The sequence below is a fragment of the Schistocerca serialis genome, chromosome 4, assembly GCF_023864345.2.
Source record: "Schistocerca serialis cubense isolate TAMUIC-IGC-003099 chromosome 4, iqSchSeri2.2, whole genome shotgun sequence".
Lineage (NCBI taxonomy): Eukaryota > Metazoa > Arthropoda > Insecta > Orthoptera > Acrididae > Schistocerca > Schistocerca serialis.
In genome coordinates this window covers 291354910-291372275 of record NC_064641.1, presented here as the reverse complement: position 1 = coordinate 291372275, position 17366 = coordinate 291354910, and positions in this window count along the sequence as shown.

The window sequence follows — 17366 nt, the reverse complement described above, 5'->3', positions numbered from 1 at the left end:
AGGAAAGTAGGGAACCAGCTGCCTCAGACATCAACAAAGTTTTGGCAGACGCAAATATTCGCGATTTTTATTCTGAAAGGGAGTAGCAGAGTAACATTGACGGTGGAGGAGACTTGGGGACAATGCCAGACAGAGACAAAGATAGAAGACATAAAGAAAATGTGAGACAAAATGTGACAGTCAAACAGAGACAGAGATAGATGAACAAGGCAGTAGTGGGAACCCAGAGAGACGAAGAAGTGACGGTCAGTGAGAGACACTGGCAATAAAAGAGAAATTGAGATGGATGGAGATCGAAGCTGTGGGAGCAAAAGTGAGAAACGAGCCAGTGGTTAGTGGTTAGTGGTTAGTGGTGACCACACATAGGCGTCGAGGGCACTGATTGTTCCCACACTAGCCATCTTCAACACGCAGACCTAGGGGAAGATACATTTTGGACCAACATTTACAACACCTGGGTAAAGGAGAAGAAGTAAGTAGGACACCCCTCAGAATTAATGAGCTCGCTCCATACGGTATCCGTGGGATAAATTAATGATAGGGAGGGGAGACAGCGGGAGAGAGACATATATAGCAGCAATGAGAGGGAGATTGTAACCTCCACTTTCCTAATCGGCCTACTGGATCGCGATTTAACTGATCGTGATCGTATATGCCGAATGCTATTTTACAGTGAATAAGGCTATCGTTACCAAAGGAAAATAACACCTGTTAGTTGGAGGAAAGTGTACAACAGACTCTTCTGAAGGAAGAATCTATACTAAATTTAAGCTAAATACTGATGATAATTTTGAGATGGGTGGAGTATAGTGCAGACATTCACGAACCGCACAGGAGGTAAAATGGTACCATGTAATATTTACTACAAAAATCACAGATAACACAAAGGAAACACTAACTAAAAAGGGTGTAACTAAAATGGGGAAATGGATCTCCAGAATCTTCAGAAAGGTAATGGCAAAGAAATTTAAGCAAATAATCAGTGGTGTGGCAACAGAAGGTTGCCACGTTTTCCAACAGCACAACAGTTCAAAGAAAATAAATGAATCAGAAAAAACTGAGTTTGCAGTTACTACATTTTTAAAGTAACGTTAAACGAAATTACTGATTAAATAAGTGACTGGATTAATTTGACCGTGGCAGGCAATAGCTGGAATTGCAGCTTCCTCCGCTTGTACACTCCTACGGTGCTTTCAATACCCGCGGGTTAACGAATCAGGCGTATCTACATTAGCGCGAGCTTAGCTGCACGCTGCCTCGGCGGGAGCGCCCAACAAACTCTTCCGCACTCTTTCATAACCCAAGCTGCTCTGCTTCCTCTCTGCTCGCAACACGACAGTGACTCTCCACACGCAAAGATAAACAGCGGCACAGCTACTACTAATTTGTCGTACTATCGACACGTTTCAATATAGCTCCCTCGGCCATTACCCAGCAGTTTACAATATTTTCATTATTATTACGAGTACTATCAGTTACATACAGTCAAAATTAAAAACACTAGTTCTTCGGTTACGTATTGAATATAGTTTCTGTAATACAGCTTATAGCTTTTATTAACGAATATTAAACGGCGAAAATTTAGGATGCTCCAGAAGGTATTTTATCTGCATTTTCGGTGTTGCACGTACCCTACATACCCTGGAGGAAAACAAAATAAGGGAATGTCCGAAGATATACAAGCGGAAATTCAGATGCGCAAATGCATTCAGTTTTGTCTACATAAATTCTGTTAATCACTCACTAAGCTCCTCATTAGTTATGTTGGGGTTCGTAATAGCATGACAATACTGTGTCATTATGACTAAAATCGTCATAGTGTACCATAACATATCTTAAAGAACAAAATTACATCTTTCAAGAAACCATTACATTTTAAACGAAAATTTCATGCCAGTACTGCACAAGAGAACGTAAGTAACATACTTAAAGGTATACAAAATATGAGTACATAGTCATTAACAGGTTGCATTTCTCGTAATGAGAGTTTAAAGCAAGTGTCCAGATAAAACTTAAACGTCTAGAACAAAGCTTTACACTGGTTGTACTGGAAAGTAGAACGCTGTGTTCCATACGTGTATTTACAAAGGACACCGCATCGTTCTAAAGAGCCTGCAGCGGTTCAGTCCAGACATGGAATTGTTGCGTGTGCCAACGCGGCACGCTTGTCCTCTCTGTCTGTGCAGTGGCATTCCAGAACGTCCACCTGCTTTACACGCTTTGAGAACTCACTGTCGAGTAATGTCAAGGAGTCCTTATATTTCTATCACATTGCATAGCTCAACACTGTCCATATTCACACGCATACACAGACCTGAAACTTACACATTCTCTGAGTTCATCGGTATTCATTTATATAATACGTGGTATAAAGGAATGTGTACAACATTTTATTTACCAAATTACAAAAACACATATAGCAGAGTGACATTTATTCTAATTGGTCATGGCTTGGGTTTTCGTTTCATTTCAGCTGCTTACGGAACATCTACTCTATAAGCTAAAATTCTCATTACACCTTTTGCAAAATCGTTGGTGACAGTCTGGTCCAAGAATTAAATTTGTAACAAATGTTGAAAATTACACAAATAATTAAGCCTTTATTTGAAATTCTCTCTCAGGTTAATCAGTTTTTGATTATTACAACGTCAACAACTTTACATACAGCTAACAGCTTGCCAGAAATAGGAAAAACTAATCAGTAAGCCCTAGTGTGAGGTACACCGACAATCTAAAAAGGTCCATTGTAAATGAATTTAAATTTTGAAATATCTTTATCAGTATCGCTCGATTTCTCGTTCACTTTAACGAGAACAAGGTCACCAATAGCAAATGTAACAAACCGCGATTTCGCGTCATGACGCCGTATTCGCGCCTCGGCTTTCCTTTTCATTTCCTCTAGTGAACGTTCTTCTTCACTTCAGTATCAATACTAACTCGCGCAGGGAAATCAACTATCTCTTCCACCAAACTCTTAGACTAATGGTCTAATAGGATTTCCTCCGGAGTGAATCCTGTAGATTCGTGCGTCAAAGCATTCATAATCTTTTCAAAATTATTTGTATATTTGCCCACGCTCTGTGACTGTAGTGACAATTCGTTCGACAAAGCCGCCGCAGTCGCACATGTATCGTTCCGCTGGATTTCCTGCCGAGATGTGTATCACTTCAACCCCATTGCCTTCCGTACCTTCATTTCGTAATTGGGAAGTAAACTGCGCTTTTGGTTTGCCGATACACACGAAGTAAAGGTTTGCAAATTTGTTTGAAACCGCTTTAGCTGTTGCCTTTCTTATCGGATATAGCTTAATGAACTTCGAAAATGCTTCCAGCACTGCTAATATGTAGGCTAAATTACCTCTAGTACATCGTCAGGTCTTATGATCTGTGTGGAGCCACGATTTGTGAAATTGGTCACTTTCACCCTCTGACACTTATCACAAGTCTTTATTCTGTTATTCTCTTTAACATCATGTTTGAATTTTATCCGTACATTTCTTTGGTGAGCAATGATCGTAGGCTAAGTGATAATAGTCTACTATTTTAGTGACATACTTGATGGATCAACACACCCGCCAAGTGTCATTATTTTAATCTTTACGTATATGCAGAAAATTGTTGTACTTTCTGTAATATTTTCTAAACTTTTCTCAATCTTTAGTCTTTTCGTCATACTTGGTCTCCACAATTTCAAGCGTTCGTCCTTACACTTCTTGAAAGTAGAAGAATTTCAGTACACCTTCAGATTCGATATCCCGTAACAGGTCCTCATTCACATGAAGGTCATTCTAGAAAATTCCGTCTGGGTCTGGCAACGACAGCGATCTATCTGGTGGTTTTTTAATTTCCTGTTTTGGACATTCTTAATTTCTACCTGCCTGTCCTGCGCTTTTTGAAGGCGTTTTGATCTCAACACTGAAAACTTTTTATCAATTTCTATGATTAACCAACCTGGTAATACCAACACATTTTATATGGAGAGATGGCTATCGTCTTCCAAATTGCTTCGAAAAATGTGCCCTGTTTTGGCCTCTATTTTTTCTTTAGGACCAGCGTCGCTGGGGTTGGGTACTTCAATTACTACAACATTTGGACAAGCCTGCCTCTTCAACAGAACTTTCTGTTTCCTCTTAATCACTGATTTCATGGGGGTTGAGAAGCTCAAATATTGTCCGCTCTCCCCATTAGCACACCTCCCATATAATCCTCTATAATTCTTGAATTGGTCCTATATCTGACCGACCTGACCTAATCACATCTCCTCGCTTTCCACGTTGCCTTCACAATAACTGGAGTTTTATCCAATATCGACTTCCTTAATTCCGTTTGAGAATCAAACTGTACTGGAGCCTGCAGTACTATTGTTTTCTTAACAGCGGCCGCCTCCTCCTCGTTGACCAGTGCTCTATTTTCATTTTTATTACCACAATGATCGCTTTGTCGATTGCTGTTTCACTCCCAGATATTGTTATTGCGTGTGCGTTGCTCGCTCTGTCCTCTTGCACGATCCCCCATCATCATTCTATCCATCCGGATATATCATAGTGACGCTGCCTAGGCTTTCTTCTGGTCCGTCAAGGTCTTCCCACACCCAGACGGCCCCAAACCAGCGCGGTTAATTGTTTCCCTGATTAAATATCTGGGGTCTGTTTCCATCCGGGTGTCGCAACTGCTGATTTTTCGGCAACCATTTTGCTGAAAACCACGTACCACATTCACGTGATACTGGACTCTGTCATTTCTACTATTGTTGTTTCCAATATCAGTGTTATTGTTATAGTGATGTAAGTTATTATCACCGTGGTGGTTGTTACCATTATTGCCATGGTTATTTTTATTATAATTGTTGCCATTGTGGTAACTGCCATTATTAACACATTTCTTAAAATTTTCGCAATTATTCGGCTAGTTGTCCTCATCTTCGACCTTTTCTAAGAATGAAAAAATTGTTCCTTAACTACTTCCTATGTACCTCTTGGAATCATCTGTAAGCTTCCTCCACAACTCCCAAACAATCTCTGATTCAGTCTGATGATGACGCAAATATTCTATTTCGCGGATCCAATTTTCACAAAACTGTTTCATCGAGCTGTGGGAGTCGCATCGTTGAGTTTTGTCACTATGAAATCGGCCTTCACTCACCTGCTTCTGCTCTGACCAATACTCTTTCAAAAACGCATTCTAAATTCGTAAAAGCTTATGTTCGCAGTATCGAGGTTTAAGCCCCATCGCTTAGCCTCGCCCAGAAGCACGTCGATTACAGCTTTAATTCTTCTCTTAATTGTTCATGATTCAGGCAACATCCTTTCGCAGTTTTAATAAAGTCGATAGCATGCAAGCAAGTCCGTCTTTTGAGGGGATCAAAACGCTCCTCCTTCGCTAAGATTTCAGTGTTAATTTCATGGCATGACACATAATGCCGTTTTTCGTCTAATCCGTTTTCTAGTTCGGTTACTTTTGTAACTACATGGCAAGTGGTCGTCGCTAATGTTTCCACATTCCTCTTTTCCACATCACACGTAGTCAGCTGTTTCTTCAGCCTAGTACCCATGTCTGATACTCAGGTTTGCACATATGTAACGTAACCCCTACGTCGTTTCGCGCTAATTCTACCTTTTCAGTTACTTTGTTTTCAATAGCAGAATTAACAGTCTATTGCAGTTTCTGTTCAATCCTCTGTAGTTCTGCCTCAAAACGTTTATGCATACATCTTATTTTCTACTGCATCTCTCCCATGTCCTGCTTAAGATTACCGAATTCAGTACTCATTAGTGTTATTTCTTTCTTGATTTCATCTACTTTCGTGTTAACAAATCCAATACTGTTCTTGTTGTTGTTGTCTTCAGTCCAGAGATTGGTTTGATGCAGCTCTCCATGTTACTCTATCCTGTGCAACCTTCCTCATCTCTAAGCAACTGCTGCAACTTACATCCTTCTGAATCTTATTAGTGTAATCATCTCTTGGTCTCCCTCCACGATTTTTACCCTTCACACTGTCATCCAGTACTAAATTGGTGATCCGTTGATGCCTCAGAGCATGTTCTAGCAACCGATCCCTTCTTCTAGCTAAATTGTGCCACAGACTCATCTTCTCCCGATTCTATTCAGTACTTCCTCATTAGTTATGTGATCTATCCATCTAATCTTCAACATTCTTCTGTAGCACCACATTTCGAAAGCTTCCATTCTCTTCTGATCTTAACTATTTGTCGTTCATGTTTCACTTCCATACATGGCTACACTCCATACAAATACTATCAGAAAAGACGTCCTGACACTTAAATCTATACTCAATGCTAACAAATTTCTCTTCTTCATAAACGCTTTCCTTGCCATTGCCAGTTACATTTTATATCCTCCCTACATTGACAATCATCACTTATTTTGCTCCCCAAATGACAAAATTCATCTACTGCTTTAAGTATCTCATTTATTAATATAATTCCCACAGCATCACCTACATCTGCTTTAATTCGACTGCATTCCCATATCCTAGTTTTGCTTTTGTTGATGTTCACCTTGTATCCTCCTTTCGAGGAACTGCTCATTCCGTACAACTGCTCTTCTAGGTCCTTTCCTATACTGGCAGAATTACAATGTCAATGGGCCAACCTCAAAATTTTTATTTCTTCTCCATGGATTTTAATTCGTGGAACAAATATTTATTTCGTTTACTTTACATGATTAACATTGGGGAAAAGTCTACAGCCCTGTCTCACTCCCTTCGCAACCACCGCTTCCCTTTCATGCCCCTCGACTCTTATAACTGCCATCTGCTTTCTGTAAAAATTGTAAATAGCCTTTCGCTCCCTGTATTGGACCCCTAAAATCTTCACAATTTGGAAGAGAGTTTTCCAGTCAACATTGTCAAAAGCCTTCTCTAAGTTTCCAAATGCTATAAATCCATGTTATATCTTTCCTTAATCTATTTTGTTAGGTAAGTCGTAGGGTCAGTATTGCCTTGCATGTTCCTACATCTCTACGGAATGCAAACTGATCTTCCCCGAGGTCGGCTTCTACCAGTTTTTCCATTCGTACGTAAAGAATTAGTGTTAGTATTTTGCAGGTGTGACTTATGAAACTGGTAGTTCGGTAATTATCACACCTGTCAACATCTGGTTTCTTTGGGATTGGAATTATTATATTCTTCTTGAAGTCTGAGGGTATTTCGCCTGTTCCCGTATATATTGCTTACCAGGTGGTAGAGTTTTGTCAGGACTGGCTCTTCCAAGGCTGTCAGTAGTTGTAATGGAATGTTGTCTACTCCTGGGGCCTTGTTTCGACTCAGGTGTTTTAGTGCTCTGTCAAACTCTTCACGCAGTATCGTATCTCCCATTTCATCTTCATCTACATCCTCTTCCATTTCCATAATACTATCCTCAAGTACATCGCCCTTGTATAGACTCTCTATATACTCCTTCCACCTTTCTGTTTTCCCTTCTTTGCTTAGAACTGGGTTTCCATCAAAGCTCTTAATACTCATGCAAGTGGTTCTCTTTTCTCCAAAGGTCTCTTTAATTTTCCTGTAGGCAGTGTCTATCTTAGCCCTAGTGATATATGCCTCTACATCATTACAATTGTCCTCTAGCCAACCCTGCTTAGCCATTTTGCACTTCCTTTCGATCTCATTTTTGAGACGTTTGTATTTCTTTTTGCCCGCTTCATTTACTGCATTTTTGTATTTTCTCCTTTTATCAATTAAATTCAATATCTCTTTTGTTACCCATGAATTTCTTCTAGCCCTTGTCTTTTGACCCACTTAGTCCTCTGCTACCTTCGCTAATTCATCTCTCAAAGCTACCCACTGTTCTTCTACTGTATTTCTTTCCCCCTTTCTTGTCAATCGTTCTCTAATGCTCTCTCTGAAACTCTCTACACCCTCAGATTCTTTCGGTTTATCCAGGTCACAACTCCTTAAATTCCTACCAATATTATTCACAATCTTGATCGCTTTGGATTGAGCCTTAATTGATTCGGACTGATCGTTTATTGATTCGGCTTGAGCGATAATTTTACCAATAATTGATATGAACTGAGGACTGGTTGTGCTGGTCAGTATTCTGTACTGATCAACATGCTGAACAAATCGTATGTATTACCAGCTACTGCTGGTTTTGACTCTAACTCTGGTTCTCTCTGAATGGATTCCTCGTACCCACCGTCACTGGATTCGGTACTGATTTTTATTCCGAATTCCATAGCATCCGCCAATGCCAGGATTTCCATTTTCCTCTGTTTCTGCGTTTCAGCAGCAGCGATTGTGATGCTAGCTGCCGGTTGCTCAACAATGGGTCCTGCTGCCAGCGTTCCCCTTTGTTCTACCTATAGTTCCCCTTCAGTACAATCAAATTATCAGTTTCATTTGTATCCATCATGTTGCCTGTTTCACTGATTAATGCCAATTTAGAAATTTTGTTTCTTATTTCCACTGCTTACTCCTACTGTGCGTTTGCGACTTAATTCTTAGTGTAAGGGTTTAATTCCTTACGAATCTGCCCAATCCAAAATTCGTGTCAAGAACAATAAAAAGTAATCAGCGTACTGGATTGCGATATAACTGACCGTGATCGCATATGCCAAATGATATTTCACAGTGAGTAAGGCTATCGTTACCGAAGGAAAATAATCCCAGCTTCTTGAAGGAAATTGTACAACAGACTCTTCTCAAGAAGGATCTATTCTGAATTTAAGCTAAATACTGATGACAATTTTGAGATGGGTAGAGAACTGTGCAAATGTTTACCAATAGCACAGGTGGAAAAATGGTACTACGTAATATTTACTGCAAAAAACACTAGTAATGAAAACAGTGATTAACTAAAAAGGGTGTAACTAAACGGTCGCCAGCCCATTAGAGCAATGCGTCTTCACAATCTCCAGAAAGGTAATAGCAAAGAAACTTAAGTAAATAATCACCGATATGGCAACAGAAGGTTGTCACGCTTTTCCACCGCACAACAGTTCACGAGAAAATAAATGAATCCAAAAACACTGAGTTTGAATTTACTTATTCTGAAATACTAAATTCTGAAACTAACATTAAATGAAATTACTCCTTAAATAAATGACTGGATCAGTTTGAACTTCGTTAAGTAAAAAATTGTTTTCAATAACCTCAGTGTAACGTACTGCTAAATTTAGAAAAAGGCAAGCAATATCCTTATGATTATAGAAAGACTAAAGTGAATTTACTTTAAGCAAATGGGCAACTGGTTTTAATTTTAAAATAACAACATTTAAATACATACCAAGACAGCAAGGTCACTCCTAAGTTAAATACACAATAAATGAAATTGCAGACTCTTAATTTGTGCTGTTTATTTAGTTATTGGCGTTGCAAGTGAAATTTTACTTTACTTTAAGTAGCCTCTGTTATACAATACCAGAATTAACAGCTACTGTGCCACAAAATTTAGACTGAAACTGGTTGTAAATAATCACTTTTGCGCGACCGCTACAGTCGCAGGTTTGAATCCTGCCTTCGGCTTGGATGTGTGAGATGTCCTTAGGTTAGTTAGGTTTAATTAGTTCTAAGTTCTAGGGGACTGATAACCTCAGAAGTTAAGTCACATAACGCTCAGAGCCATTAATCACTTTTAATATTCTTATGACACCCGGTGATTGCATGGAAAGGAAAGGGACCCTGCTTGGTAATAATGTGTAAGACAAATGACGACAGAGGTGACCAAGAAGTTTTAACTGTTGTAAGTTATTATTCAACTTATTGTCCGCAGTTCGTGGTCGTGCGGTAGCGTTCTCGCTTCCCACGCCCGGGTTCCTGGGTTCGATTCCCGGCGGGGTCAGGGAATTTCTCTGCCTTGTGATGACTGTGTGTTGTGTGATGTCCTTAGGTTAGTTAGGTTTAAGTAGTTCTGAGTTCTACGTGACTGATGACCATAGATGTTAAGTCCCATGGTGCTCAGAGCCATTTGAACCATTTTTATTCAACTTATTTATAATCTATGAAAGATATATTGCTGGGCAAAGCCTCTACATTACTATGTTTGTCACTTAATAGTCTTATGAAGTTGTCGATCTGCGGATGACGAAGAATGTAGCCAAGGACAATGCTAAATTGCCGTTGTTGCTGCTGCTGCTGTTCTTCGATGAGAGGAACCCCGAGTCATCTCCAGAGTCGCGGACAATTACGGGGCAGTCAACAGTTGGAATTGTGGCTTCCTCCACCTGTCCACTGCTACCGTGCTCTTAATACTCGCGGGTTAACAAATCAGGCGTGTCTAGATTGGAGCGAGGATAGCTGCACGCCGCGGCGGCGAGAGCGCCCAACAAACTCTTCCGTACTCTTTCATAAATCAAGACGTTCTGCTTCCTCCCTGCCCACAACGCGACAGAGACTCTCCAGAGACAAAGATAAACAATGGCACAGCTACCACCATTTTGTCGTTGCTGTCGATACATTTCAATAAAGTTCCCTTGGTTTTTACCCAAGAATTTTCAATTTCATTATAATTGTAATCAGTTATATACAGTCAAATTTAAATACACTAGTACTTTCATTACGTATTAAATGTAGTTTATGTAATACAGCTTACAGCTTCGGAATCCAAAGTAGAGTGCAAGTTATCATTGAATATTAAACGGTGAGAATTTTGGATTTAGCAGAAGGTATTTTATCTGCAAATTTCGGTGTTGCCAGCTACTATAAAGGCTTAACTAAAAAGAGAGATAGGAGAAAAGATTTAGGATCTTCTGCGTTAAAAAAGTGCGAGTATTTTCGCATACCAAATTTCTTGGTGAGGTAAGCGAAATGAAGATTGAGGCGGCAGTTTCCCTAATTTACTCTCGGAATCCTTCAAAGAGGAACGTATTTACGTTTTGTACTATGACTGATCCATTTCTCCGTCGTTAATGTAATGCCTGTTCATATAACCACAAGGGTTCCAAAATCACTAACACCCAGCAGACATAAAATCCTGTCCGCCTGTAGCTTTATTGTTGGTAGGAAGGAAAGTTGCTTCACAGATGCCGTGTCCTGTTGAACACATTCAAGGATGAACAAATCACGTACAGCCACCAAACTGTGGGATGATGATTACAATGTTTCATCACTGTTCCAAACAGTGCCACATTCTTTCCGTGAGCATCAGCCCGAATTAGTTAGGCGATAAGCAGTGGTGAGACTGAGTGCCTGAGTTTTTGTGAAACCAGCAACTTATGAGTGCAGCCCTACTGTCGTCTTGGAAGGAGGAAGTCATATTATATTTAAGGCGAGAAAGAAGGTCACCTAAAATGTTTAACTGATCCACGTTCTTGGTGACCTAAATGAGAGAACGTGTAAACAGAACGTGCCCGAAATACAAAACCATCTCTAGCTGGACAGTGTCCTTTACACATTGTGCCTGAAACGTCACTGAACTCGTCTCTTTCAAAATTAGGTACTAGCGGCAGAAATTACTGGAGATCCGTTTGAAAGCCGATGTCCTTTGAGATTAGTATATAAAAAAATAGCGCACTTAGCTATGAAAACAGAATATAAGTCACGCTGCGTAAAGTTTGCAGTAGTCACAGTAAGTGCAGCAATTACCAGAAGTACTGAATATCTATCGTTTCGTTTGTATATAATGGACTTTGGAAATATTTAATAAGATGTATCGTCTCTCGCATGAATCCGTGAACGATGTTCTAACAATTACATAGACTAAATGTTTTGTTTCTTTCTTTGTTTTCGGTTCGATGGTTGTTCAGTCGTTTGCTGGCATCAGTACACACTTGTGAACTACTGGTATTATCCATGCTCTATGAAAACCAAGATTTTCATCAAAAAACTGGTATTGTAATTGTGATATAGAATACAGCTAAAAGAAGTTCAAGTATCTGTTTCAAGCAGAATAGCGAAAAGTCCTGTTTCGGCAAATTAGATGCTCTTATTGCAACGTGATACGAATATTAGCAAGAGCCTGATTGCCCACAGCTCTTCAAACTTAATAACGAATCATTGTTGACTCTACAGCAGAGTGAATCAGGAGCGGATGCTACCAATTGTACTCTGGGAAGTAAAATGGAAATTGTCATAGTTCTGAGTAAGGGAAACAGATGTCAGTTTGCCTTCGTATAGAAAATGGTGCAGTAGGCTTAATCCTGCTCGCAGACGCCATCCAGGTAATGGTCTCTCGTGATCTAGGGAATTAACGTAAAATATATCAACTTGAATTCGATGGCTGCTTGCAGTTGAGTGCCAAAAAATGACTACGTCTATTCTGTGATAATGTTAGCTGTGAACATGGAAACCAAAGCGACTGTGTGTTAATTACGGAACATAATTGGTTCTTCCCACATAACAGTGAACTTCATTGGGTGAATGATTTCCCAACCTACAACCAATTAACAAACACAGAAAGATAAGCTTCAGAGGCCAGTGAGAGCAACAGCAAAGCAACCGCCAAACTAAACCAGGCACGCTTGATATCTGCACGCGAGTATAAAATATCCGATACATGTGCTTGCGTTCTGAATCACACGAGAGAGAGGAATCCCGGGAAGTGTTACAAAAGGAAAGAAAGAAGATTGGGTTTAACGTCTCATCGACATCGTGGTCATTAGAGACGGAGCACAAGCTCGGATTGTGCCAAGGGCAAAGAAAGAAATCGGCTGTGGCCCTTCAAAGGAACCGTCCAGGTATTTGCCTGCAGCAGTTTAGTGAAATCACGGTAAACCTAAACCTGGTTGTCCAGACGCCGGTTTGAACCGTCGTCCTCCAGAATGCGAGTCCAGTTTGCTAACCACTACGCCACTCGCTCGCTGGGGATTGTTAAAGTCGTGATAAAAGTGGAGATTAATTTCGGAGACGTGGCTTTTTCATCGTAGACTTGGAACTATACACAAATCTTAAAGCCTTTCGAGGAATATTATATGATAGTAGTTGATGAAATACAGGTTTAAGGATGTAAATAACAATTGGTTCTTCATAATAATTATTAAATATCAGGTTTTGCCTTTATTACTATTTTCATTAATAACTGATCGAGAGAGAGGTTAGCAGAACTTCGTTGCTCTATGTCTGAAGAATAAAATCTCTTCACGAGAATCTATTTACTGCTCTGGATGACAACCACCAAAGCACCAAATTACCGCGCCTACTAATCAGATTATGACAGACGCAGTGTTTGTAGCGCGAAATCGAAATCTGGGAAAATCCTCTGGCGAGTTACACCTGTTGGCGTTAAAATTAGAAGCAGTCACAACGTTTGATGTTGTTGTGCACCAGAATATTCCTCTGCATAATAATGTTATTACCTCAATACTGTAATTAGAGTAAAGATAAAAGTGTAGCTTTATATTTTATTAACTTTTAGAGCTACAATGTAACATTAGTAATTAACCTATTCCCAAAGTATAAGACACTTAATTTCTGAAGAAATCGTGATCATTTTTGCCTTTCCATGTAATTAATTATTTAACACTACCTGTACTCTGTAATCAGTTCCTAGTTTCCGTTTGTAAATGTTTTTAAAATCAGTTTCGGCAAAAAATGTGTAGGTTATAAACTGTGTGACGATGAACTTGTAACACCATAGCTCTAATGCTGTACGGATTTATTTTACCTTTTGTTTTATTTAATGTTACATCGTTGAGCTTCTGTAAATATTGTTTGATCGAACGATAACACAAAATTGTATACTCCCTTCTTTGTAAAAACTTTTGATGTTATGATTTGATTCTATGCCACGTAGTATATCTGTCATTAAAATTCTTTGTCCCATTTGGAGGGAACAAAACTTACTATATATAACGGTAATTTTTGTGTGAATAATTTTTTGTAGAAATGTCAATATGTGCAAGTGTTCTGTTTTATTTAATTTATTTGGTTGCTGTTATGTAAATTGCTGACCTTCACTTAGGATTCTTAGTTACGCATATGAAAAAGGTGTTGTGGTTCCCCTCGGGAACGGAACTGTGTAGCGCGCGCAAATTGTGGTTGGAATAGGTAGAAAAGGTGGAACAAGAGCCAGTCGGGGACGAGCTACCAAACTGTGCACTGCTATGGAAAAGTTGTATATTGTGCTGGTTCCGAGAGAGGCTTTTCCTGCCGTTAACCAATGCCTCGGATGGATGGATAAATAGCTGGAATTACTCTGGAATTGGTACCTATCATCGCCACCAAGAAATGACAGAGTCCAGCAAATCTATCTGCAATTCCACCTACCAACATGCAATCGCCACCACATTGCGCAATCACTATAATGGAGCACTATAATAATGTACAGTGAAGGATCAGCTCATTGGATGTTTTAGTGGGCACAAATATAAGGTACTTTATAACTGAATTTATGTACCTACCCTGATTTTTTCCTTATCATAACACCTCTCAGGTTCCTCTCCGTTTGAACTTAAGTGATTACCGAGTGTCCCTACTGAAAAAACATTAAAGACCAGTGTTTTTGCTAATTAATGCCTCTTGAACATAGTAAAAAGAAAGTTAAAGTTAATGTGGCAAGAGAGTGAGTTAAAGTTAGTGATGCTTGCTGAAAATAATTTTCCTAGTAAAACTGTTTATTAATGTGTTGTTGCCAACTTCAAATTAAAAGTTCTTAAGACTGAGGCTTATAAAGTTTTGCTTAGTAAATGATCACATTACTGCCTGTTGTAAATCGCAGAAGGTGAGACAGTATCTTACATATATGTTATTTTTGTCTCTCAATGTAGTAAAAGTGGAAATCTGCAGTTGCGAAACGTTATATACTCATGTTTGCTAAGTGTTTGCCTCCCTTGCGTATTGGAACTGCATATTCATAGTATAACAGGATCCACAGTTTGTCTATTGTATTAATGCTGGGTAACAAGTAATGGGAAGACCACAAATTATAAAAACCATAATTTCTTTAAAGCCTGAAAGTAATAGGGTGTTTCGCTATCTCTTATAATTTTGCAAATAGTTTGTGCTGCTCCAGTTGTTAGCTTCAATCTTAGAACATATGTATGTGTCAGAGTTCATTGCACTCATGTGAGGCCAAGTCTAGGTCGTGTTTGTCCGTTATAGTTACTTATACCTACTTTCTTAAACGAGAATGTTAAACATTCTCTTGCCTAGTTAGGCTGGCGACCGTTTTCTTTATCCACTAAACAGTGCACATAGGCAAAATTTTGTTTGTTACTGTTCAAACATTTACTTAATTCTGACTTTCATTTCCGATAAGCCACCTCCGTTAGGTACAACACGGTCAACATAACAAAATTCCTCTCAGAGGGTAACACTGCTCTGTTGCTATGTACCATAATGGCTTTCACAAAGTAGTTTTATTTCACAACCTGTTTCCAGTTTTAAGGCTATAGTACAGTAGTAGCAGATGGTAGTGTTATAAACTGTGAGTTGTTTCTCTTTTGATTTGACAGTAGTATAGTCCATTAAGAGAAGACAGCAGTTTTAGGTAACATGTCTGAATTGATACCAGCAACATTTACTAGCTCGACTGTATCGTACAGAATAATGACTGTAATTTCCTGTCTTGTCCTGACTAAAGACATTAGAGACCACCCATGGTCATGGTAGAGTTTGGATGACGAACTGAGTGGATTTGCTTGAAGTGGTTTAAAAAGATCTCACGAAGCCACTTCAACTACGCATTCGCAGTTTGCCATTGTGTTGCCGCGTGATCATCCGAGGAGCCACCAGCAGCAGCCATATGGGGCTCATTTTCTGAAGGTGACTTGTACACGAAGTCGAAACAGGTCATTAATAAAAAGTTATTGCGATATTAACTGTTGTTTCAACCAAATTGTATCACCAGATCACTGTTACGCCTCTGTACTGCGTTCCCCAAAAAAATATAACTGTAAATTGATGACAAATTCTAAAATGTAAATTGTCTGACGTCCTAGCAGCCTTTTGACGCCACAGTTTTAGATGTCGCACCTCAGCACCCCCCTATGACATTACAGTCGAATTTGACTGCCCCAACTGCAGGCTCCACGGTTGACAGATTTACAGGGTGTTCTCCAGCGCTATGACTTCACAGTTTAAGGTAGCAGACATTAAGATAGCTCGCATCGTGGGCAATCCACGATTGTGAACTGTGGTTCAGTCCTATGATGTCACAGGCCTCTTGTGCTAAGCCTTCAGTTATGACGTAAATTTAAAATTGTGGGGAATACTGAAATCCACTTGTCTTAAATTTAATTACACTTCAGTTGTAAACTACTTCCAACATCCCAGTTACCATCCCACTTGTTCTGTTCTAAAGGTAGCCTCCACCACTAGGATAGATTAACAATAATTGCATTTTAGTGGGAAGGCTAAATATTTCGGTCTGTCGACTCTCACAGCCAAGCTTGTACTCCCTTAAAATTCTGATGTAAGAGTGCTGGACACTATGTGAGATTTTTTTCTATTATTTTCCTCCCACAATTTCAAATCAGAGTATCTCACACTGGGTGGTGCAATTCAACCCAAACAATAATTCTGATTAGGTGTACATACATCCCCTCTTGTACAACAGACATCTGCAATGCAGATGTCACTTGATACTGCATGTTCTAACAGTCTGCATTAAAGTGTAGTAACCAATTAAATGAAAAATACAAAAAAAAAGTTTGATGAAGAAGGAAACACAGATGAATAATTTAGAAAGTAGAATTGTTTGAAATGTGTTTTTCCCTCAAAGCAGATTTTATAGATCATAATATTTTAATATGTATGTCACGAAATTAGGAACATTTCACGAAATCTCGTACTTCGAAATTAGGACAATATGTTTTGATACAAAGTAAGGTACAAAACTGTATGCAATATATATAAAATTGTTTAAGAATATGCAAAACATATGTGGAAGATATGCTTCACATGCTGGAATAGATTAATATGTTTTCATGCAGTGAAGCACTTACATTTAACAGATTGGACAACTTTTATAAACTGGAATTGTTGTGATACACTCCTGCAGTATACAAAGTTGCAGCACAATTTTGCAGTGTAATAAGCTTTCGAAATATATCCAACATATGTCGTCGTAGGCATGAGGTGAAATATTTACATGAGGCGAAATATTTTGCAAAAAAAAATAAATAAATAAATAAATAAATAAAATAAAATAAAATAAAAATAGGATAATGGTTGTATGTCAGCAACAGCAAAACCTGCAGTCAATCGCATATATAGTATGAATGAAGCTAACACCCATAGCGAGCACGCTACTAGTACACACAGTACATCTCACTTATGCACTAATTAATTGTGCACACACACACACATACACACACACACCGACACACGCACACACACACTCACACACAGACAATGAAAAGTGGATAATTCTATTCCACATACACACTCACACACAGTTTTGGTATAGACACTCAGGTTCAGAAAAAAACAGAACCTCTTGAAGAGATAGAGACAGGACGTCGTTTTTC